Source organism: Bombina bombina, chromosome 3 (assembly GCF_027579735.1).
Source record: "Bombina bombina isolate aBomBom1 chromosome 3, aBomBom1.pri, whole genome shotgun sequence".
NCBI classification, from domain to species: Eukaryota; Metazoa; Chordata; class Amphibia; order Anura; family Bombinatoridae; genus Bombina; species Bombina bombina.
Window position 1 is genome coordinate 1,123,523,565 of NC_069501.1, and position 25,871 is coordinate 1,123,549,435.

Sequence of the window (25,871 nt, forward strand, 5' to 3'; positions counted from 1 at the left end):
CTGGTTAACACTTTTTCAAGCAATACAAACTTTGCAAAATTAAATGAGGAGATAAAAGAACAAATATCAAGGTTACAAAATGATATTAAACTAAGAAAAGGTAGGAAATTTTCGCGAGACAATGATGATTATAAAAATAAAAAAGTTTATAATTATCTACCACAAAGAAGTTCCTACGACTCGGGTACTGATGGGTCAGATATAGAATCTGAGCACCGAAGACCTACCCGTAGGAACTCGCAGTCTTTTTTAGGAGAAGGAGGAGAGGGGGAAGAAAAAGGAGGAGGGAAGACAGCAAGTACACACTTAGAAGAGAGGAGGTATCCCTCCAGACAACGTCGGCAACGGAGTTACGACCAGAACCAAGCGAACTACCCTCGGGGCAGATCGCGAGGGTTCCGGGGTCGAAGGGGATACTGAATAATTCTGAAGAGGGTCTCCAGATAATCAATCTGTCCTCCTTCAAATTGAATCTCATGCATATAGAGGTTTTAAAAAAAGGACTAACCTTTTGTCCTACTAATTCACTTAATAAGTTTAAGTTCATTAAAGACCTACACCTATTTGCACGTCGTGTTGTACTATCGCAAATTATGAAAGGCAAAAGTAGACACCTGGTGGAGGATGTTGCTCTAAATAGAGAAGACACATCCAGCATATTAAACCTTCAGAGTCTTTTGGCAGATAGTGAAGGCAGTCAATATGTCCCCTCGCAGATGGAAGATTCCATCCAGTATAAGAGGTTTCACTCTAATTTTAAGGCAAAATCCAAATACATGCCACAGCTATCCATGGTACCAGCTGTGAATATTTTCGTCAGAGAGGTTGAAAAACAAATCTTAGAACTACCCTTTACTGGATTGGTCAATGACAATCTAACAAAATCTGAAAGGAAGGCACTAAACCAGCTAATGAATGCCAAGGGCTTTGTAATAAAACCCGCGGATAAGGGTGGGAATTTGGTTCTCTGGGACGAAAATATGTATACTCTGGAGGTTAAACGCCAACTCTTGGACAAAACATTCTACAAGAGTTTAACGTTTAACCCTATCCCTGCACTACAATTTGCACTTTTCAATGTTTTGAAAGAAGCAAGGAGTAAGGATATTATAACATCCACTGAATTTAAGTACTTATATCCTGAACATCCGGTGATGCCTGTATTCTACTGTATCCCGAAGATCCACAAGAATGCCAACCATCCACCAGGTAGACCAATCGTGGCAGGTATAGGCAGCCTTACCGAGAATCTGGGCAACTACGTGGACTCCTTTCTTAGACCCTTCCTCATAACCCTACCATCTTACATCATGGATACCTCGGATTTCCTACGAAAGATTGACAGGCTGGTGATCCCTGAGAATGCCATCCTTGTCACCCTTGACGTGGAGGGACTGTATTCATCAATCCCACACGAAGTAGGACTCAGGGCCTGCAAGCATTTCCTATCGACGAGAGGCATGAGCGCGGTGCAACATACTGACTTTGTGATTGAACTGCTAAAATTTACACTTACAAACAACGTATTCATGTTTGACAACAAGATATATTCCCAGCAACAGGGCACAGCAATGGGAGCAACATGTGCTCCCACCTATGCGTGTCTCCATCTAGGCATCTGGGAAATGGAAGAAGTGTACCAGAATCCCCTCTTCGACGAGAACATCCACATATGGCTACGATATGTGGATGACGTTTTCCTCGTCTGGGAAGGCTCAGAGCAGAATCTGAAAGAATTTCTGAATTCTTTAAATATGAACAAGAGCAATATCTCACTCACCTTACAGTTTAGTAAGGAAGAAATATCCTTTCTGGATATAAACGTGAAGATCAAAGATGGCTGTTTAATGACAGAAAACTATCGCAAAAGTACGGCCACCAATAGCCTTCTTCACGCTTCCAGCCATCACCCCAGTCACCTTAAAAGAGGCATCCCCAAGGGCCAATTTCTCAGGCTACGCCGAAATTGTTCCACAAAAGGGAAGTTTTATCACCATGCGGCTGAAATGGAAAAAAGGTTTTTGAATAGAGGATATTCAAAGAGGATAGTCAAACAAGCCCTAACCGGTGCGGCTCATCTAAATAGAGATAGCCTTCTGGTACCCAAAGAAAAAACTGGTGAATCAAAAATTAGATTAGTCACTGAGTACAATTGCCACTGGACATCACTAAAACAGATCTTGGCACACAATTGGCACACTTTGATTAGTGATGAAGCTGTTTCACGTGATGTTGGGGATTTTCCAAACATCACAGCCAAAAGGGCACCGAATCTAAAAGACAAATTGGTGAGGAGCCAATATTTGTCGACTCCTAAACAACAGAATTGGCTGTCCAAACATAGATCCTTTGGCAACCACCCCTGTGGTAAATGTGTTGCATGCAAGTATATGGTTAAAACCAAACAATTTGCAACACACACAGGAAAAACATACACTCTTAAACACTTTGTGAACTGCAATACGGAAGGGGTTATCTACCTTCTTTCATGTAGCTGTCCGCGTTATTACGTGGGAAAAACGAGAAGGGCCATAAAAGACCGGATAACAGAGCACCGGGACGATGTGAAATATAAGAACCAGAAAAGTAATGTTGCTAAACATTACGAACACATGCATGACAGTAATCCTGACTCTCTCTCCTTTATCGGTATAGATAGGGGTATAACCAACAATAGAGGGGGGGATAACGATAAAATTCTCCTCCAAAAGGAATGCAGGTGGATCTCAGTTTTGGGCACACAGCTTCCTGCAGGCCTCAATGATAAATTGGATATGGCCTGCTTTTTATAATTGGATACTTTCTCTTGCGTCTTGCATTATAGTTGGCTAAATTCTGTTAATCATAAATCAATAGATGTTTGCAACATTAACATATTTATACTTTTCTTTTTTACATTTCTCAAAATATGCAATGTAAAGTAGGATATGTCCTTTTAATACTTTTTGTTTGAATATCGACACTTTGTGTCTTTTTTCCAATTGTTGATACTTTGTATATATCTGCAATATTTTCACCCGTCAGTAGAGGCGCATAACGACACTGCGTATAAATAGGGTGACAGGTGCACCCTGGATATCACGCCCTGACGAAGCCCGTTAAGCAACTTGGACGCACGGGTGAAACGCGCGTCGGCATAGGTCCAGCCAACCGGATCACGTGATGTGCGTATGAGGATCTCAAAGCAAAGAATCTGCAAACAAGTCCTGCGGTTTTCTACCAGGCACATTTAAAGCAAAGTCAGGATCAATACTCAGCATCTTTTGGCTTCCATGGTCATTGACTCACAGCTATTCGGCACGGCAGATTTGTCACTGAAGCTATCAGGTCGTATGGTTCCATATTGTTACTTGATTCCTTGCCGCTAACTGCATTAATCAGCTCTGGCTTATGTGCATGAATTTCGCACTTGGCAAACGCCACTCTGTCGAGAGGGGGCGCAGCTTTCTCTAGGAACTTACTAGGATTACAGTTTATCGAATAACAAATGGACAGACACATGCTTAATACTAACACATTCATCTGCTTCCCTGCATAGCATGCTATAACGCTATCTGCTTAAATGTGCTTATTAATACCTTGTCTGCAAAACATGTCATCCATACATGAAGATTGAAATGTTTTGTTCATTTACTTTTGTACATATCCTGAGGGCTTGTCTCCACTTGATCACTTAGATCCCATTACTCTACCTGCCCGACTGCTATACCTCCTGAGTGAGGTGTCGGATGCAGCAGGGTGTAGTTGATCTCTGGTATACGCTTCCCCTCTGGATATAATTTCTTCTATGTACAGATTGCAAGGTATGTTTGACTAGCATATCCCGCTTGTAATAAAGCTGTCATCACTTTCTTAGATCCCCTATTACGTTTTGACCTGCCCAGCAACTACCTCTTCACAGAGGTGCTGTGTGCAGCCGGGTGTAGGAAGTGTGACAGGCTTTACTTAAAGTCAGCTTTGTATTGTGCTGTATTTTTATATTTGGCAACTTGCTCCGCACATCCCCTGACCGGTCAGGTTCTGTCTATTGGACTCGTAAGGTCCCATAGTATTTGTTTTCTTTTGATGAATATTACTGTTGCAAACTGATTTTGTACTTCACACACAGTGTATTTTGCCTATCCTTGCGGTGCAAGGGTGGAGGCAGGACTCCCGAATGCCATCTCCTCTACTACTTATATATACAAATTGTGCTAGTAAAATATTGATTATTTTCAAAAGAGTGCTGTTTCCCTGTCTTTTTTCAACCTGGTTATTTTCCAGGATGAGTTCTCTTGTTATATAACACATTATAATATATATATATATACTGTATATATACATAATTATACATCTGTAGACATGTATATGTATGTATCTCAATGTTAAAGCCCTTCGCAGGCTTTTTTTCTAACACCCGAGAATACATATCTTTGATCCCTTATAACTTTTGTGTGGAATATTTTTTGTGAATATTTTTTATTAGACAATGTCAATATGAGTGTAACTGTACATTGTAATATATTTTTTAAGTGTTTTGTGCAACTTTTCAATTTTGCGAGACAGTTAACCACAGCTCTGAAATCGTGGTAATGATTCTCGTGTAAAGCAAGATTGCGCTAGCCAGATCGTGATTTCCCTCATCTTGTAATATCAGCACAATTGAAAGGGGCACAAACGCTCACGAAATTGTTTGTGCGCCACTTGTAATGTAGCCCATAGTATGTGTATATATATATATATATATATATATATATATATATATATATATATATATATATAAAACCCTCACACACATACTACATTACACTCTGCTCTGCTTCATATTCACTTTGTCTTATAATTATCAGATAGCTGTAATGGACATTTATAATGTTATACTTCTATCAGTTATATGAAATACAGCAAATGTTCTGGTAAAGGCACAATTAATTAAAAACAAAATTACTGTGATAATATTCAAAGAGAATTTGGTTAATAAAGTGCTTAATTATTTCAGATTTATAAAATGAAAAATACTTCTGTTAACAACACAAAGGATGATAACTCAAAAGTAATTGTTCTACATGCTAATTACCAGTCAACCTGCAGTTATGGCAGCTATAGCAACATTATTTTTTTTTTGTGTGGCATTAGCTGTTGCTTAAAATGAAATATTGTCTCAAAAGGTCTGTTTAGACAAGCATTGTGCGAAGCTTACTGTGTATCTGGGCACAGAAGGATGATGATTAGCTGTAATGTGGTATAATTATTATTTATACATTGTGATTAGCTTCAAATGCCTGGCACTATAAATACACTATCTCTAATAAAGGAAATAATGCATATTATTCCAGTGTATAATATCAGTCCCATAGTATTTGTTTTCTTTTGATGAATATTACTGTTGCAAACTGATTTTGTACTTCACACACAGTGTATTTTGCCTATCCTTGCGGTGCAAGGGTGGAGGCAGGACTCCCGAATGCCATCTCCTCTACTACTTATATATACAAATTGTGCTAGTAAAATATTGATTATTTTCAAAAGAGTGCTGTTTCCCTGTCTTTTTTCAACCTGGTTATTTTCCAGGATGAGTTCTCTTGTTATATAACACATTATAATACCATATAAGGGCCTGCACCATATGTATTTATAAATTAAACAAGGACCGATTTGAGGTAACCCTGTACACTAGCCTATATATATATAGCATTTGCTTCTCTCCCGTATCTATTTCTCGATAATATATATATATATATATATATATATATATGTGTGTGTGTACATATATATTAATGTATTTATATGTGTATATATGTATTTACAGACATATACACATACAGTATAAACACACACACACACATGATTTCCATGATTTTCATTTATAAATAATTGGGTGTTTGGATCAGCAATTTCATTGTGATCTATCAAATAACTGAAAGACACAGTAATATTTCAGTAGTGAAATGAGGTTTATTGGATTAACAGAAAATGTGCAATATGCATCAAAACGAAATTAGACAGGTGCATAAATTTGAGCACCCTTGTCATTTTGTTGATTTGAATACCTGTAACTACATAGCACTGATTAATTGGAACACACAATTGGTTTGGTGAACCCATTAAGCCTTGAACTTCATAGACAGGTGCATCCAATCCTGAGAAAAGGTATTTAAGGTGGCAAATTGCAAGTTGTTGTTCTCTTTGACTCTCCTCTGAAGAGTGGCAACATGGGGGCCTCAAAACAACTCTCAAATGACCTGAAAACAAAGATTGTTCAACATTATGGTTTTGGGGAAGGCTACAAAAAGGTATCAGAGAGATTTAAGCTGTCAGTGTCCACTGTGAGGAACATAGTGAGGAAATGGAAGACCACAGGCACAGTTTTTGTTAAGGCCAGAAGTGGCAGGCCAAGTAAAATATCGGAGAGGCAAAGGCAAAGGATGGTGAGAACAGTCAAAAACAGCCCATAGACCACCTCCAAAGACCTACAACATCATCTTGCTGCAGATGGTGTCACTGTGTATCGTTTGACAATTCAGCGCACTTTGCACAAGGAGAAGCTGTATGGGCGAGTTATGTGGAAGAAGCCTTTTCTGCAAACACTCCACAAATAGAGTTGCTTGAGGTATGCAAACGCACATTTGGACAAGCCAGCTACATTTTGGAAGAAGTTACTGTGGACTGATGAAACAAAGATTTAGTTATTTGATCATAACAAGGGGTGTTATGCATGGCGGCAAAATAACACAGTGTTCCAAGACAAACACTTGCTACCCACAGTAAAATTTGGTGGATGTTCCATCATGCTGTGGTGCAGTTTGGCCAGTGCCGGTACTGGGAATGTTGTTAAAGTTGAGGGTTGCATAGATTCCACTCAATATCAGCAGATTCTTAAGCATAATGTTGAGGAATCAGTCACAAAGTTGAAGTTACGCTGGGGCTGGATATTTCAACAAGACGACTCAAAACACTGCTCAAAATGTACTCTGGCATTTATGCAGAGGACAATGTTCTGGAATGGCCATCCCAGTCCCCAGACCTGAATATTATTGAAAATCTGTGGGGTGATTTGAAGCGGGCTGTCAATGCTCGACAACCATCAAACCTAACTGAACTGGAGATGTTTTGCAAGGAGGAATGGTCCAAAATACCTTCATCCAGAATCCAGACACTCATTACTCATGTACTATATACATTATAGGAAGCGTCTAGAGGCTGTTATTTCTGTGAAAGGAGGCTCTACTAAATATTGAGGCAATATTTCTGTTGGAGTGCCCAAATTTATGCACCTGTCTAATTTCGTTTTGATGCATATTGCAAATTTTCTGTTAATCCAATAAACCTTATTTCACTACTGAAATATTTCTGTGTCCTTCAGTTATTTGATAGATCAAAATAAAACTGCTGATCCAAACACCCAATTATTTATAAATGAAAATCATGGAAATTGTCATGGGTGCCTTAACTTTTGCATACGACTGTATATATATTTACACAAATATGGACAGATATATATATATATAAGTGCATTTGAGCCTTTTGCTATTAAAGGAGAAATGAACCCATTTTTTTCTGTCATGATTCAGATAGAGTATACAATTTTAAGAAACTTTCTTATTTACTCATATTATCACATTTTCTTCGTTCTCTTGGTATATTTATTTGAAAAAGCAGTTTTGTAAGCTTACAAGCCGGCCCATTTTTGGTTCAGACCCTGAGTAGCACTTGCTAATTGGTTGTTACATTTAGCCACCAATCAATTCCGATTGAACTCCGAGTATGACGTAATTAATTATTGGCAATGACAAACTAATATGCTTAGATATATGTACGTACATTACAGATGTATATGCACCTGTGAAAACTTTTAAGTGTGTGTAAATGCAGTTCTTGGGTCTATTCGATTAGGATAAGTATATGCAGTTGAATCCTTGTGTATACTTGTATACGCATATATATGGTATTAGGAGTCTGTGCCAATAATATTAATAAAAATAACAATAGTACATATTCTCTGCTTTCTATTCCACCTATTTAAATCTCATGATAATTATATTTAAGACATCAAAAGTTTAGTTTTATGCGTTGTCATTTTCTGTTGTCATGTCTGCTTCAAGGTATATCTTAATTAAATACTATAGTGAAATAGGCACAACGTTTGCTATTACTGTAATAGTAACGTTTATAGAAAGAATTTTGTACCTTGGAGCGATATGTTAACATTGTGACAAATTTAGTATACTGAATGGGTTGCACTTATTATTATTTTTGTTCATGAATACATTTCTGAAAAAAATTAAAGCTTACCACTTTAAATGAACTTAGAGAGTGTGTATTTAGTTGTTTTTCTTTCCTAAGATATGGAGAGTCCACAACGTCATTCAATAACTAGTGGGAATATCACTCCTGGCCAGCAGGAGGAGGCAAAGAGCACCACAGTAAAGCTGTTAAGTATCACTCCCCTACCCGTAATCCCATGTCATTCTCTTTGCCTCTGTCAATGGAGAAGGTGTAGTTTGGTGTCTGAAGAAATTAATTCCTTTTTTTGGGTACTTTTCCCTGCAAGCAAGGATTTGGGTTTAGCTGTAGTCCACGTCAATCTCTGCAGTAGAGTTGTGGTGGCTTTTAAGCAGTTAGGAAGTTGTAAAGTGTCCTTACTTTGTTTCCTAACATCTTTGCTTTCCTAGTTATAGAAGGCCAGAGTTGGTTACTCTGTTCTTTCTTTTTTCTACAGGTCTGTAAGGAGTATGTGTCCTTTCACACCCTGTGAGCTGTTATCCTGCCTGACAGTTGGATTGCAGGTAAGTGCTTTTTTCTTCTAGGTTTTGGAGACTTGCACTTCAAGGGAAATTTAAACTGCATTTTTTATTTGGGGACATTTTATATCCTATAGGTAGGATATTTATGGGCAGGGTGCAGGCACTGGTATTGTGAGAGACTGAAGGTTTAATGAGACCTTTAAGAATGTAAAGTTTAGACTTTATTTATTTTGCAAGAGTCCACGGTTTCATCCTTACTTGTGGGATATTATCCTTCCCTACAGGAAGTGGCAAAGAGAGCACCCACAGCAGAGCTGTCTATATAGCTCCCCCCTTAACTCCACCCCCCAGTCATTCTCTTTGCCGGCTCTAAGCAGGTAGGGTAAAGTGAAAGAGGTGATAAACTGTTAGTTTTTATTTTCTTCAAGCAAGAGTTTGTTATTTTAAAATGGTACCGGTGTGTACTATTTACTCTCAGGCAGGAGATGGATGAAGATTTCTGCCTGGAGGATGATGATCTTAGCATTTGTAACTAAGATCCACTGCTGTTCCCACAGAGGCTGAGGAGTACAGGAAAACTTCAGTGTGAGGAACGTTTTTCATGCTATACAGCAATGAGGTATGTTCAGTCATTTTTTCTGGAGAGACTGTGATATTTCAGAAAGGCTGACAGTATCCCCACGAGGGTAAGGGTAAGCAGTAATCCTAGACTTATAGTGGCATTACTAAGCTTGCATAGGGGCTAATTAAAATTATGGTTGACACTCAGTTTGAATGACATGAACAAACGGTTGTGTGTACTGGGAGTGATGTTAATAAGTTTTTGAGGGACAACTTTATTGAGGGTACATGGCTTTTTTGGGGTTTTAGACCCCACATGGCTAGTTAAAACGCTTTGTGTGTTTTTTGGGAGGCCTTAGAAACATCGAGTGAGATGGGCGGGGCCTAATTTCACGCCTCAGTTGCGCAGTTGTTTTCTCTTGACAAGCAGCAAGCTACAACACTGGAGGGTCCTGGTGAACGTTTTGGGCCAAAACGAAGATTTAACCCCTCATTTCCAATCCCTAAGGGCAGGTAGGCGCCACAGCAGAGCTGTGGCAAGGTGCTGACAGGGTTTTTTCCGTTTTTTGGCACTTTGTCAATCCGGTTTCCATATTTAAGGGTTAAATGTTTCATTTGCTTGTGGTGCAATCTTACTAAAGCTTATTGAATCTGCTGTAAAAAAATTGAAAAGTTTGATGCATTTTTAAGCAGTTTTGCAGATCGTGTATGCCTTTTTTTCTCTTAAAGGCACAGTACCGTTTTTTAAAATTGTTGTTTTTTCACTGAATAAAGTGTTTTCCAAGCTTGCTTGTCTCATTACTAGCCTGTTCAACATGTCTGACATTGAGGAAACTCCTTGTTCAATATTTTTAGAAGCCATTGTGGAACCCCCTCTTAGAATGTGTCCCACATGTACTGATATGTCTATAAATTGAAAACAGCATATTTTGACTTATAAGAGTTTGGCGCTGGATGATTCTCAGACAGAAGGAAATCAGGTTATGCCATCTAGTTCTCCCCAAGTGTCACAACCAGTAACGCCCGCACAAGTGACGCCAAGTACCTCTAGTGCGTCTAATTCTTTCAACTTGCAAGATATGGCCACAGTTATGAATTCTACCCTCACAGAGGTTTTATCTAAACTGCCTGGGTTGCAAGGGAAGCGCAGTAGCTCTGGGTTAAGAACAAATGCTGAGCCTTCTGACGCTTTAGTAGCCGTATCCGATGTACCCTCACAATGTTCTGAAGTAGGGGTGAGGGATTTCCTGTCTGAGGGAGAGATTTCTGATTCAGGAAAGTTGCTCCCTCAGACAGACTCAGATATTACAGCCTTTAAATTTAAGCTAGAACACCTCCGCTTGTTGCTCAGGGAGGTTTTAGCGACTCTGGATGATTGTGACCCTATTGTAGAGAAATTGTGTAAAATGGACAAATATTTAGAGGTTCCTGTCTACACTGATGTTTTTCCAGTCCCTAAGAGGATTTCGGACATTGTTACTAAGGAGTGGGATAGACCAGGTATTCTGTTTGCTCCCCCTCCTACTTTTAAGAAGATGTTTCCCATATCCGAACCATGCGGGACTCGTGGCAGACGGTCCCTAAGGTGGAGGGAGCTATTTCTACTCTAGCTAAGCGTACAACTATACCTATTGAGGACAGTTGTGCTTTCAAAGATCCGATGGATACAAAATTAGAGGGTCTCCTGAAGAAAATTTTTGTTCATCAGGGTTTTCTTCTCCAACCTATAGCGTGCATTGTTCCTGTAACCACTGCAGCTGCCTTTTGGTTCGAGGCTCTGGAAGAGGCTCTTCAGGTGGAGACCCCTCTAGATGATATTCTGAATAGAATTAGGGCTCTTAAGATAGCTAATTCTTTCATTACAGATGCCGCTTTTAAACTGGCTAAATTAGCGGCAAAGAATTCAGGTTTTGCCATTTTAGCGCGTAGAGCGTTATGGCTTAAGTCCTGGTCGGCTGATGTATCATCAAAATCTAAGCTTTTGACCATCCTTTTCAAGGGTAAGACCCTATTCGGGCCTGAAGTGAAAGAGATAATTTCAGATATCACTGGAGGGAAAGGTCATGCCCTCCCTCAGGATAAGACAAATAAGATGAGGACCAAACAAAATAATTTTCGTTCCTTTTGAAACTTCAAAAGGTGGTCCCGCTTCCTCTTCCCCTGCTGCAAGGCAAGAGGGGAACTTTGCTCAATCCAAGTCAGTCTGGAGACCTAACCAGGCTTGGAACAAAGGTAAACAGGCCAAGAAGCCTGCTGCTGCCACCAAGACAGCATGAAGGGGTAGCCCCCGATCCGGGAGCGGATCTAGTAGGGGGCAGACTTTCTCTCTTTGCTCAGGCTTGGGCAAGAGATGTTTAGGACTCCTGGGCTTTAGAAATCGTAACCCTGGGATACCTTCTAGACTTCAAGGATTCTCCTCCAAGGGGGAGATTTCATCTTTCTCAATTGTCTGCAAACCAGACAAAAAGAGAGGTGTTCTTAAGCTGTGTAGAAGACCTACATACCATGGGAGTGATCTGCCCTGTTCCGAAAGCAGAACAAGGGCAAGGGTTTTACTCCAATCTGTTTGTGGTTCCCAAAAAGGAGGGAACCTTCAGACCAATCTTAGATCTCAAGATCCTAAACAAATTCCTCAGAGTCCCATCCTTCAAGATGGAGACCATTCTGACTATTTTACCAATGATCCAGGAGGGTCAATATATGACCACCGTGGACTTAAAGGATGCGTATCTACACATCCCTATCCACAAAGATCATGACCAATTCCTCAGGTTCGCCTTTCTGGACAAGCATTACCAGTTTGTGGCTCTTCCCTTCGGGTTGGCCACAGCTCCCAGAATTTTCACAAAGGTGCTAGGGTCCCTTCTGGCGGTTCTAAGGCTGCGGGGCATAGCTGTGGCGCCTTATCTGGACGATATCTTAATTCAGGCGTCGACTTACCAACTAGCCAAGTCTCACACTGACATCGTGTTGGCTTTTCTAAGATCTCACGGGTGGAAGGTGAACGTAAAAAAAGAGTTCACTTATCCCTCTCACAAGAGTTCCATTCCTGGGAACTCTGATAGATTCGGTGGACATGAAAATTTTTCTGACGGAGGTCAGGAAATCAAATATTTTAACCATCTGCCGAGCTCTTCATTCCATTCCTCGGCTGTCAGTGGCTCAGTGTATGGAGGTAATCGGACTAATGGTGGCGGCAATGGACATAGTTCCGTTTGCTTGCTTGCATCTCAGACCACTGCAACTATGCATGCTCAAGCAGTGAAATGGGGATTATGCAGATTTATCTCCTCAGATAGATCTGGATCAAGAGACCAGAGACTCTCTTCTTTGGTGGTTGTCACAGGATCATCTGTCCCAGGGAATGTGTTTCCGCAGGCCAGCATGGGTCATAGTGACGATGGGCTGGGGTGCAGTCTGGAATTCCCTGAAAGCACAGGGTTTGTGCACTCAGGAGGAGGCTCTCCTCCCGATAAATATTCTAGAACTGAGAGATATTCAAAGCTCTTCTGGCGTGGCCTCAGCTGGCTTCGGCCAGATTCATAAGATTCCAGTCGGACAATATCACGACTGTAGCATATATCAATCATCAGGGGGGGAACAAAGAGTTCTCTAGCAATGATAGAGGTTACCAAAATAATTTGATGGGCAGAGACTCACTCTTGCCATCTATCAGCAATCTATATCCCAGGAGTGGAGAACTGGGAAGCCGTCAGACTTTTCATCCGGGGGAGTGGGAACTCCATCTGGAGGTGTTTGCACAATTGATTCAGCAATGGGGCACACCAGAATTGGATCTGATGGCGTCTCGTCAGAATGCCAAACTTCCTTGTTACGGGTCCAGATCAAGGGATCCTCAGGCAGTACTGATAGATGCTCTAGCAGTACCCTGGTCATTCAACCTGGCTTATGTGTTTCCACCTTTTCCTCTCCTTCCAAGTTTGATTGCCAGAATCAAACAGGAGAGAGCTTCTGTGATTTTGATAGAACCTGCGTGGCCACGCAGGACTTGGTGTGCAGACCTGGTGGACATGTCATCTCTTCCACCATGGACTCTGCCACTGAGACAGGACCTTCTGATTCAAGGTCCATTCCAGCATCCAAATCTAGTTTCTCTGTGGCTGACTGCTTGGAGATTGAACGCTTGATTTTATCCAAGCAGGGTTTCTCTGAGTCGGTCATAGATACCTTGATTCAGGCTTGAAAGCCTGTCACTAGGATAATTTATCATAAGATATGGCGTAAATATCTTTATTGGTGCGAATCCAAAGGCTACTCATGGAGTAAGATCAGGATTCCTAGTATTTTGTCCTTTCTCCAAGAAGGATTGGAGAAGGGGCTATCAGCTAGTTCCTTAAAGGGACAGATATCTGCCTTATCAATTCTACTGCACAAGCGTCTGGCAGATGTTCCAGACGTTCAGTCGTTCTGTCAGGCTTTAGTTAGAATCAAGCCTGTGTTTAAACCTGTTGCTTCGCCATGGAGTTTGAATTTAGTTCTTCAAGGGGTTCCATTTGAACCTATGCATTCCATAGATATTAAGCTTGGAAAGTTCTGTTTTTAGTTGCTATCTCTTCGGCTCGAAGAGTTTCTGAATTATCTGCATTGCAATGCGACTCGCCTTATCTTGTTTTTCATGCTGATAAGGTAGTTTTGCGTACCAAACCGGATTCCTTCCTAAGGTTGTTACTAATAGGAATATCAATCAGGAAATTGTTGTTCCTTCTCTGTGTCCTAATCCTTCTTCTAAGAAGGAACGTCTGTTGCACAACTTGGACGTGGTTCGTGCTTTGAAGTTTTATTTGCAAGCAACCAAAGATCTCCGTCAGACATCTTCTTTGTTTGTTGTCTATTCTGGAAAGCGTAGAGGTCAAAAGGCTACGGCTACCTCTCTTTCCTTTTGGCTGAAGAGCATCATCCATTTGGCATATAAGACTGCTGGACAGCAGCCTCCCGAAAGGCTTACAGCTCACTCTACTAGAGCGGTGGCTTCGACATGGGCTTTTAAAAATTATGCTTCTGTTGAACAAATTTGTAAGGCTGCGACTTGGTCTTCGCTTCATACCTTTTCCAAATTTTACAAATATGATACTTTTGCTTCTTCGGAGGCTATTTTTCAGAGAAAGGTTCTGCAAGCAGTGGTGCCTTCTATTTTGGTTCCTGTCTTGTCCCTACCTTCATCCGTGTCCTAAAGCTTTGGTATTGGCATCCCACAAGTAAGTATGAAACCGTGGACTCTGTACATCTTGCAGAAGAAAACAAAATGTATGCTTACCTGATAAATTTCTTTCTTTTGCGATGTACCGAGTCCACGGCCCGCCCTGTCTATTCAAGACAGATAGTATTTTTTATTGAAAACTTGAGTCACCTCTGCACCTTATAGTTTCTCCTTTTTCTTCCTAAGTCTTCGGTCGAATGACTGGGGGGGTGGAGTTAAGGGGGAGCTATATAGACAGCTCTGCTGTGGGTGCTCTCTTTGCCACTTCCTGTAGGGAAGGATAATATCCCACAAGTAAGGATGAAACCGTGGACTCGGTACATCGCAAAAGAAAGAAATTTATCAGGTAAGCATAAATTTTGTTTTTTTTATCAAAGGTTCTGGGGGCTCTCTTGGCAGTGATCAGGTCTCAAGGAATTGCAGTGGCGCCCTACCTGGACGACATATTTGTTCAGGTACCATCTTTTCAACAAGCAAGCTCTCATACAGAGATCTTGTTGTCTTTTCTACGTTCCCATGGGTGGAAAGTGAATCTGGGAAAGAGTTTCCTTGTTCCAGATACAAGGGTGGTTTTCTTAGGGACCATAATAGGTTCCCTATCTATGAAAATTTTTCTGACGGATGTCAGAAAATCCAAAATTCTCTCCTCTTGCCTCTTTCTACAGTCTACTGTTCGGCCATCAGTAGCTCAATGTATGTAGGTAATTGGTCTGATGGTCGCTTCCATGGACATCATTCCCTTTGCTCGATTCCATTTGAGAGCTCTGCAGTTGTGCATGCTCAGGCAATGGAACGGAGACCATTCGGATCTGTCTCAGAGGATAGATCTAGATCTGTTGACAAGAGACTCTCTCCCGTGGTGGTTTTCTCAGGAACATCTGTCCCAGGGCACATATTTCCAGAGACCTTACTGGGTGATTGTGACCACGGATGCCAGCCTACTAGGCTGGGGAGCAGTCTGGGACTCGTTAAAGGCGTAGGGACTTTGGACTTGGGAGGAATCTGCTCTCCCCATAAACATCTTGGAGTTGAGAGAGATTTACAATGCTCTGATGACTTGGCCTCAGTTGTCTTTAGCCAGGTTTATCAGATTCCAGTCGGACAACATCACTTTAGTGACTTACATCAACCACCAGGGAGGAACTCGGAGTTCCTTAGCCATGAAGGAGGTGGTTCGGATTATTCTGTGGGCGGAAGCTCACAATTGTCTATCTGCCATCCACATTCCGGGAGTGGACAACTGGGAAGCGGATTTCCTGAGCAGACAGACATTTCATCCTGGAGAGTGGGCTCTCCATCTGGAGGTGTTTTCCAGGTTAACCCTCAAATGGGGGTACCGGAGTTGGATCTGATGGCATCTCTGCAGAACGCCAAGCTTCCAAGGTATGGTTCAAGGTCAAGAGATCTGCAGGCAGCTCTGATAGATGCTCTGGCAGTTCCTTGGGTGTTCTGTCTAGCATATCTGTTTCCTCCGTTTGCTCTCCTTCCACAAGTCATTGCTTGTATCAAACAGGAGAGAGCGTTGGTTATTCTAATAGCTCCTGCATGGCCTTGCAGGATCTGGTATGCAGACCTAGTAATTATGTCATCTCTGCCACTATGGAGGTGGCCTCTGAGGAAGGATCTTCTCTTTCAGGGTCCATTCCTCCATCCGAATCTCGTTTCTCTGAAGCTGACTGTTTGGAGATTGAACATTTCTGTCTAAGCGTGTTTTTTCGGAGTCGGTCATTAATAACCATGATCCAGGCTCGCAAGCCTGTTACTCAAAAAAATTACCATAAGGTATGGCGTAAATACATTTATTGGTATGAATCTAAGGGCTACTCTTGGAGTAGGGTCAGGATTCCTAGAATTTTGTCTTTTCTCCAGGAAGGTTTGGAGAAAGGGTTGTCAGTCAGTTCTCTGAAAAAGGTCAGATGTCTGTTTTATCTATTCTGTTACATAAGCGTCTGGCGGTTGTACCAGATGTTCAATCCTTTTGTCAGGCCTTGGTCAGAATCAGGCCTGTGTTTAAATCTGTTACTCCTCCGTGTATTCTTAACCTTGTTCTTAAAGTTTTGCAGCTGGCTCCGTTTGAGCCAATGCATTCCATAGATATTAAGTTGTTATCTTGGAAAGTTTTGTTTCTTGTTGCTATCTCTTCAGCTTGGAGAGGTTCGGAACTCTCGGATTTGCAGCATGATTTGCCTTATCTTATCTTTCATATGGATAAGGCAGTTCTTCATACTAGGTTGGGATTTCTTCCTAAAGTAGTTTTGATTAGAAATATTAATCAGGAAATTGTTGTTCCTTCTGTCTGTCCCAATCCTTCTGTTGTTGCACAACTCGTATGTTGTTCAGGCTTCAAAATTCTATTTACAGGTGATTAAGGATTTTCGCTAGTCTTCAAAGGTCAGAAGGCTACTGCGACTTCTCTTTCTTCTGATTGAGAAGTATGATTCGTTTTGCTTATAAGACTGCTGGTCAGCAGCCTCCTAAAAGAATTACAGCTCATTCCACAAGGGCTGTCTTGTCTTCTTGGGCTTTCAAAAATGAAGATTCTGTGGAGATTCTGTGGAACAGATTTACAAGGCTGCAACTTGGTCGTCTCTGCACACTTTTTCTAAATTTTATAAATTTGATACTTTTGCCTTGGCTGAGGCCTCTTTTGGGAGAAAGGTTCTTCAAGCGGTGGTGTCTTCTGTTTAGATCTGCCTGTCTTGTTCTCCCTCCCTATTCATTCTGTGTACTCTAGCTTGGGTATTGGTTACCACTAGTAATTGAATGATGTCGTGGACTCTCCATATCTTAGGAAAGAAAACAAAATGTATGCTTACCTGATACATTTCTTTCTTTCTGGATATGGAGAGTCTGTGACCCCACCCTTTATTAAGACAGTTATTCTTGTCTAAACCTCAGGCACCTCTACACCTTTGTATTATTCCTTTTTCCCTTTGGTCGAATGACTGGGGATTATGGGTAAGGGAGTGATACTTAACAGCTTTGCTGTGGTGCTCTTTGCCTCCTCCTGCTGGCCAGGAGTGATATTCCCACTAGTAATTGAATGAAGTTGTGGACTCTCCATAGCCGGAAAGAAAGAAATTTATCAGGTAAGCATAAATTTTGTTTTTAGCCAATGAGAAGTCTAGTATGTGCATACATTGTAACTGTGTATCAGGTGTGTTAGGCTATGATTACGGCTTATGCCGAAATGCGTAAGCCACCCTGATACACAGCACCTTCTTTTTATTGTCCTCCATATGGATGTTCTGCCGTTTTAATCACTTCAATAAAAGTTGTTACGTTTTAAGGACGGATTGTTTGTTTATTTTGTTTTCTACTATGGATTGCCAGTGATCTGTCCTATCTCTCATATGGGTAACCGGCTGACCCGCTATTGGTTACTCCCACACCTCGTGATCTAATCATCATCAGGATTGGAGATTGGTCTGATGCAGACCATGGTGAGCGATCCGTGAAGCAGAAAAGGGATTCCCTGGAGCAAGCCGAGCAGCTGGTAAGACTCCGCCGCCAAGAGATCATGGGACCCACCAGGCGAGAAACACGGAGAGGGTGAGCGCAACTTTATTCATGCTAAATGCGTGAACTTATTATCGATGATAGTATTCCAATGATACAGCGTTACAGTGTTACCAATTAATGCTGGATAGCCTTTAACCATTTATTCACTTTGATTTGTAAAGGTTTCCTATCTGACTCTTTAATGAATGTTATGGTAAAGAGAAGAGTCCTTGGAAATTGTGACATTTGTTTCTGACAGGGAGGGACAGGGAGCAGATCAGGGGCAGCTGGGAGGTATTCAGGAGAAGCACCACTTAAAACTGGATTGTGTACACACTTGCTTTTTATAGGGGTCTGCACACCAGGAAGGAAAATAATATATGCAACCAAAGTGAAGTAAAACATGGTGAATGACGACTTCATCATAGGTAGGAATGCAGGGTTTTTTCACTTTCCTAATAATATCAAGTTTACATTTTTCCCATAATTTTGTGTGATTATATAATTAACATTTTTATGAAGCCCTAACACTTAAAGCAACATAAAACCTCACGCTTTCTTTCATGATCCAGGGCCTGATATTGAAAACCTCTCTGCTCAGGCGATAGGATCTAAGAAGTCGCCTCAATACCGCGAGGCCCTTAAAAAATTTAGAAACACAAGGCTAGATTTAGAGTTGGGCAGTAGCCGTCAAAACCAGCGTTAGAGGCTCCTAACGCTGGTTTTTACCGCCCTCTGGTATTTGGAGTCAGTCAGGAAAGGGTCTAACGCTCACTTTCCAGCCGCGACTTTTCCATACCGCAGATCCCCTTACGTCAATTGCGTATCCTATCTTTTCAATGGGATCTTTCTAATGCCGGTATTTAGAGTCGTGGCTGAAGTGAGCGTTAGAAATCTAACGACAAAACTCCAGCCGCAAAAAAAGTCAGTAGTTAAGAGCTTTCTGGGCTAACGCCGGTTTATAAAGCTCTTACCTACTGTGCTCTAAAGTACACTAACACCCATAAACTACCTATGTACCCCTAAACCGAGGTCCCCCCACATCGCCGCCACTCTATTAAAATTTTTTAACCCCTAATCTGCCGACCGCACACCGCTGCCACCTACGTTATCCCTATGAACCCCTAATCTGCTGCCCCTAACACCGCCGACCCCTATATTATATTTATTAACCCCTAATCTGCCGCCCCCAATATCGCTGACCCCTGCATATTATTATTAACCCCTAATCTGCCGCTCCGTACACCACAGCAAGCTACATTATAGCTATGTACCCCTAATCTGCTGCGCCTAACACCGCCGACCCCTATATTATATTTATTAACCCTTAATCTGCACCCCTCAACGTCGCCTCCACCTGCCTACACTTACTAACCCCTAATCTGCCGAGCGGACCGCACCACTACTATAATAAAGTTATTAACCCCTAATCCGCCTCACTCCCGCCTCAATAACCCTATAATAAATAGTATTAACCCCTAATCTGCCCTCCCTAACATCGCCGACACCTAACTTCAAGTATTAACCCCTAATCTGCCGATCGGAGCTCACTGCTACTCTAATAAATTTTTAACCCCTAAAGCTAATTCTAACCCTAACCCTAACACCCCCCTAAGTTAAATATAATTTTATTCTAACAAAATAAATTAACTCTTATTAAATAAATTATTCCTATTTAAATCTAAATACTTACCTGTAAAATAAACCCTAATATAGCTACAATATAAATAATAATTATATTGTAGCTATTTTAGGATTAATATTTATTTTACAGTCAACTTTGTAATTATTTTAACCAGGTACAATAGCTATTAAATAGTTAAGAACTATTTAATAGTTACCTAGTTAAAATAATTACAAAATTACCTGTAAAATAAATCCTAACCTAAGTTACAATTAATCCTAACACTACACTATCAATAAATTAATTAAATAAAATACCTACAAATAAATACAATTAAATAAACTAACTAAAGTACAAAAAATAAAAAAGAACTAAGTTACAAAAAATAAAAAAATATTTACAAACATTAGAAAAATATTACAACAATTTTAAACTAATTACACCTACTCTAAGCCCCCTAATAAAATAACAAAGCCCCCCAAAATAAAAAAATGCCCTACCCTATTCTAAATTAAAAAAGTTCAAAGCTCTTTTACCTTACCAGCCCTTAAAAGGACCTTTTGTGGGGCATGCCCCAAACAATTCAGCTCTTTTGCCTGTAAAAGAAAAATACAACCACCCCCCCCAACATTAAAACCCACCACCCACATAGCCCTAATCTAACCCTAACCCCCTTAAATAAACCTAACACTAAGCCCCTGAAGATCTCCCTACCTTGTCTTCACCATGCCAGGTTCACCGATCCGTCCACCGAAGTCTTGATCCAAGCCTCCGAAATCTTGATCCAAGCCCAAGCGGGGGGCTGAAGAGTGACGTCCATCCTCGGGCTGAAGTCTGGATCCAAGCGGCGGCTGAAGAAGTCCATCATCGGGCTGAAGTCGGAAGTCCATCATCGGGATGAAGTCTTCTATCAAGCAGCATCTTCAATCTTCTTTCTTCCGGAGCGGAGCGGAGCCATCTTCTTCCCAGCCGACGCGGATCCATCCTCTTCTAATGACGCCTACTCGCCGAATGACGGTTCCTTTAAATGACGTCATCCAAGATGGCGTCCCTCGAATTCCGATTGGCTGATAGGATTCTATCAGCCAATTGGAATTAAGGTAGGAAAATTCTGATTGGCTGATGGAATCAGCCAATCAGATTCAAGTTCAATCCGATTGGCTGATCCGATCAGCCAATCAGATTGAGCTCGCATTCTATTGGCTGTTCCGATCAGCCAATAGAATGCGAGCTCAATCTGATTGGCTGATTCCATCAGCCAATCAGAATTTTCCTACCTTAATTCCGATTGGCTGATAGAATCCTATCAGCCAATCGGAATTCGGCGGACGCCATCTTGGATGACGTCATTTAAAGGAACCGTCATTCGGCGAGTAGGCGTCGTTAGAAGAGGATGGATCCGCGTCAGCTGGGAAGAAGATGGCTCCGCTCCGCTCCGGAAGAAAGAAGATTGAAGATGCTGCTTTATAGAAGACTTCATCCCGATGATGGACTTCCGACTTCAGCCCGATGATGGATTTCTTCAGCCGCCGCTTGGATCCAGACTTCAGCCCGAGGATGGACGCCACTCTTCAGCCCCCCGCTTGGGCTTGGATCAAGATTTCGGAGGCTTGGATCAAGACTTCGGTGGACGGATCGGTGAACCTGGCATGGTGAAGGCAAGGTAGGGAGATCTTCAGGGGCTTAGTGTTAGGTTTATTTAAGGGGGGTTTGGGTTAGATTAGGGGTATGTGGGTGGTGGGTTTTAATGTTGGGGGGGTTGTATTTTTCTTTTACAGGCAAAAGAGCTGAATTGTTTGGGGCATGCCCCACAAAAGGTCCTTTTAAGGGCTGGTAAGGTAAAAGAGCTTTGAACTTTTTTAATTTAGAATAGGGTAGGGCATTTTTTTTATTTTGGGGGGCTTTGTTATTTTATTAGGGGGCTTAGAGTAGGTGTAATTAGTTTAAAATTGTTGTAATATTTTTCTAATGTTTGTAAATATTTTTTTATTTTTTGTAACTTAGTTCTTTTTTATTTTTTGTACTTTAGTTAGTTTATTTCATTGTATTTATTTGTAGGTATTTTATTTAATTAATTTATTGATAGTGTAGTGTTAGGTTTAATTGTAGATAATTGTAGGTATTTTATTTAATTAATTTATTGATAGTGTAGTGTTAGGTTTAATTGTAACTTAGGTTAGGATTTATTTTACAGGTAATTTTGTAAATATTTTAACTAGGTAACTATTAAATAGTTCTTAACTATTTAATAGCTATTGTACCTGGTTAAAATAAATACAAAGTTGCCTGTAAAATAAATATTAATCCTAAAATAGCTACAATATAATTATTATTTATATTGTAGCTATATTAGGGTTTATTTTACAGGTAAGTATTTAGATTTAAATAGGAATAATTTATTTAATAAGAGTTAATTTATTTCGTTGGAATAAAATTATATTTAACTTAGGGGGGTGTTAGGGTTAGGGTTAGAATTAGCTTTAGGGGTTAAAAAATTTATTAGAGTAGCGGTGAGCTCCGATCGGCAGATTAGGGGTTAATACTTGAAGTTAGGTGTCTGCGATGTTAGGGAGGGCAGATTAGGGGTTAATACTATTTATTATAGGGTTATTGAGGCGGGAGTGAGGCGGATTAGGGGTTAATAACTTTATTATAGTAGCGGTGCGGTCCGCTCGGCAGATTAGGGGTTAATAAGTGTAGGCAGGTAGAGGCGACGTTGAGGGGGGCAGATTAGGGGTTAATAAATATAAAATAGGGGTCGGCGATGTTAGGCGCAGCAGATTAGGGGTACATAGCTATAATGTAGCTTGCGGTGGTGTACGGAGCGGCAGATTAGGGGTTAATAATAATATGCAGGGGTCAGCGATAGCGGGGGCGGCAGATTAGGGGTTAATAAGTGTAAGGTTAGGGGTGTTTAGACTCGGGGTTCATGTTAGGGTGTTAGGTGCAGACTTAGGAAGTGTTTCCCCATAGGAAACAATGGGGCTGCGTTAGGAGCTGAACGCTGCTTTTTTGCAGGTGTTAGGTTTTTTTTCAGCTCAAACAGCCCCATTGTTTTCTATGGGGGAATCGTGCACGAGCACGTTTTTTAAGCTGGCCGCGTCCATAAGCAACGCTGGTATCTAGATTTGCAGTGGCGGTAAATATGCCTGTACGCTCCCTTTTTGGAGCCTAACGCAGCCATTCTGTGAACTCTAAATACCAGCGGTATTTAAAAGGTGCGGGAGAAAAAAAGCACGCGTAGCTAATGCACCCCTTTGGCCGCAGAACTCTAAATCTAGCCGTATGAGTCTTAAGAAATGTTTATGTCACTATGTAGTGTTCTTTATGTAAGATAGAGACTCCTACATTACAATTACTACATTGTGTGATTTCTATCTATGCCGGTGAGGTTTTGAATATTAGGCCCCCAGACAGAGGATACAATTTAAAAACAAAAAAATTAAAAAACAAACAAACAAGGATATCTAAAGAACAAAGTAGATTTGAGAAGATATGTAAATTGTAAAGTATGTTTTTTTTTTTAATTATACCTTTGGGGCCGATTTATCATTCCCCCTATGCACCTGTTTTCGCGCGAGCCTCAGGCTCGCCGGAAACTGGAATTAAGAAGCAGCGGTCTTAAAACCACTGCTCCCTAACTCGTCCACCACCTCTGAGGCGGCGGACAGCAATCTGCCCGATCGGATACAATTGGGTTGATTGACACTTGCGGCCAATGTGCAGGGGGCGGCATTGCACAAGCATTTCACTAGCCGTGAATCTGCAGGGGCGGCATTGCACAAGCATTTCACTAGAAATGCTTGTGCAATAATAAATGCCGACAGCGTCTGCATTTATCGATCTGCAGCGGACATGATCCGCTACAGCGGATCATGTCCACTCGCACTATGATAAATCGGCCCCTTTATCTGAATCATGAAAGAAACAACTGGGATTTTTATGTCCCTTTAATTGCAATCATAAATAAACATTCTGATAATTATATTTTAGCTGTGTTCACAAATTAACATTTTTAAAAAAAACATTTTAAAAAAATGTTTTCTGATACATTAGAGTAGTTGTATATTTGAAAGTCCTAAAAATAACCATGCAATGCACTTTACATGGCTATTGAACTGGAATTGACCACAATGTTCTTGTAGCAGTTGTATTAAAATGAAAAACATATTCTAATTTTTCCCTAAGTAGATTAGTGGATCATGGGCTCTGGCTTACAGGACTGAGATCTAGTACAATGTTTTATTGTTCAGTAGCCGCTAAATGCTACTTAAAAGGGGATAAAACAGTCTGTTTTATTTTTGTAGCAAAAAAACTAAGCAGTGGGTTGTACTTAGTAGAAATCATTGCAATATGTAGTATGCATCATTTTATATTTATTAACATCATTTGTGCAGGGTCCATTACTTCCTGCCACAACCCCACATGGGGCTGGGGTCTATACAGGAAGGCATGTCATAAATCATCTAGAGCAACTTGAGCTAGCTTTTGTTAGTATTCACTGAATAGTGACAGGAAGTCAGCTTATGCCCATGCTCAGTAGAGGACAGAATGCAACTTCTCAGGACCTCTGCTTTCTTATGCCACTATCTGTTTCTTTTTCTTTTTTCTTTAGCATTTTTTTTTGTTTACTAAAGAAATACTGTTTCATATCCCTTTAATTAGGATTTTTGAGTATGGGCCTATTTATTAATGTGCAAGCGGACATGATACGATGTAGCGTATCATGTCCTCCGCACATCAATAAATGCCGACAGCATACGCTGTCGGCATTTAACATTGCACCAGCAGTTCACCATACCAACTGAGTAGTGCCTGCTCCTTCGTGTGCCTTTTCTTGTGCAATGTCGCCCCCTGCAGATTCACGGCCAATTGGCCGCTAGCAGGGGGTCTCAATCAACCCGATCGTATTCGATCGGGTTGATTTCTGTCCGCGGCCTCAGAGCAGGTGGACAAGTTATGGAGCAGCGGTCTTTAGACCGCTGCTTCATAACTTCGGTTTCCGGCGAGCCTAAAGGCTCGCACGGAAACAGGGGCATCAAGCTCCATACGGAGCTTGATAAATCGGCCCCAGAGTATGAACTTCTAACCACTCTTTAATGACATAAAAACAAATGTGTTGCAAATTCTTATAGATGAAAATTGTACAGCAGAAAATCAGCTTGAACTCAAAATAGAATTTAACAATACATTGCTTATAACAGAATACTATTTGTTAACATCAACTGGGTTGTCCTATTTGGTTTTAATCTTTAAAGAAATAAATTGCTTTTCTTTAAAAAAAAAATCAATGAAAATCTATTTCCGATAGACTTAATATTTTCCTAATACCTCGGCAACAATCTGCAGCATTTTTTTGTTATATGCTTTTAAAAATACTTTAGAAGAATTAAGATTTAATAAAAAGAATATAAGGAGCAAGTACATAATACTGTAATCAGGCTTTCTGCCTTTTGACTACTTGATTGATCTAATCACCCTTTAAAATCATTCCCATACCCTTTTTTAAATCTTTTAGAAATATGATGTAGCTGATGTGACCATTCATATGATAATTCTTCTTTTGTTCACTGTTACAGTATTATGACAGTAATCTGTGACAGCCAATCACTGTCAGCTCTTCGTTTTGACTTCTGCTATACAGCTTTGCAGCTCTTATTCTATTTAAATGTGCCTTTGAAATGTTAATTTTTAGTTAAAACTTTATTTTAAAGGGGCATGAAACACTGAGATTGTAGTATAGAATGATTAAAGGGACAGTCAACACCAAAATTGTTATTGTTTAAAAAGATAGATAACGCCTTTACTACCCATTCCCCAGCTTTGCACAACCAACATTGTTATATTAATGTACTTTATAACATTTAAACCTCTACATTTCTGCCTTTTGCTAAGCCACTACAGACAGCCTCTTATCACATGTCTTAGCTTTTCACAAGAGACTGCTAATTCATGTGAACCATATAGATAACATTGTGCTCTCTCCCGTGGAGATGTGGCTGCCACTGCACTAATTGGCTAAAATGCAAGTCAATTATCATGTGATAAGGGGGCTGTCAGAAGAGGCTTAGATACAAGGTAATTATAGAGGTAACAAGTATATTAGTATATAACAATGTTGGCTGTGCAAAAATGGGGAATGGGTAATAAAGGGATTATCTATCTTTTTAAACAATAAACATTTTGGAGTAGACTGTCCCTTTAATTATGTGTAGTAATGAAAGTATACTTTTTTTATATTTTA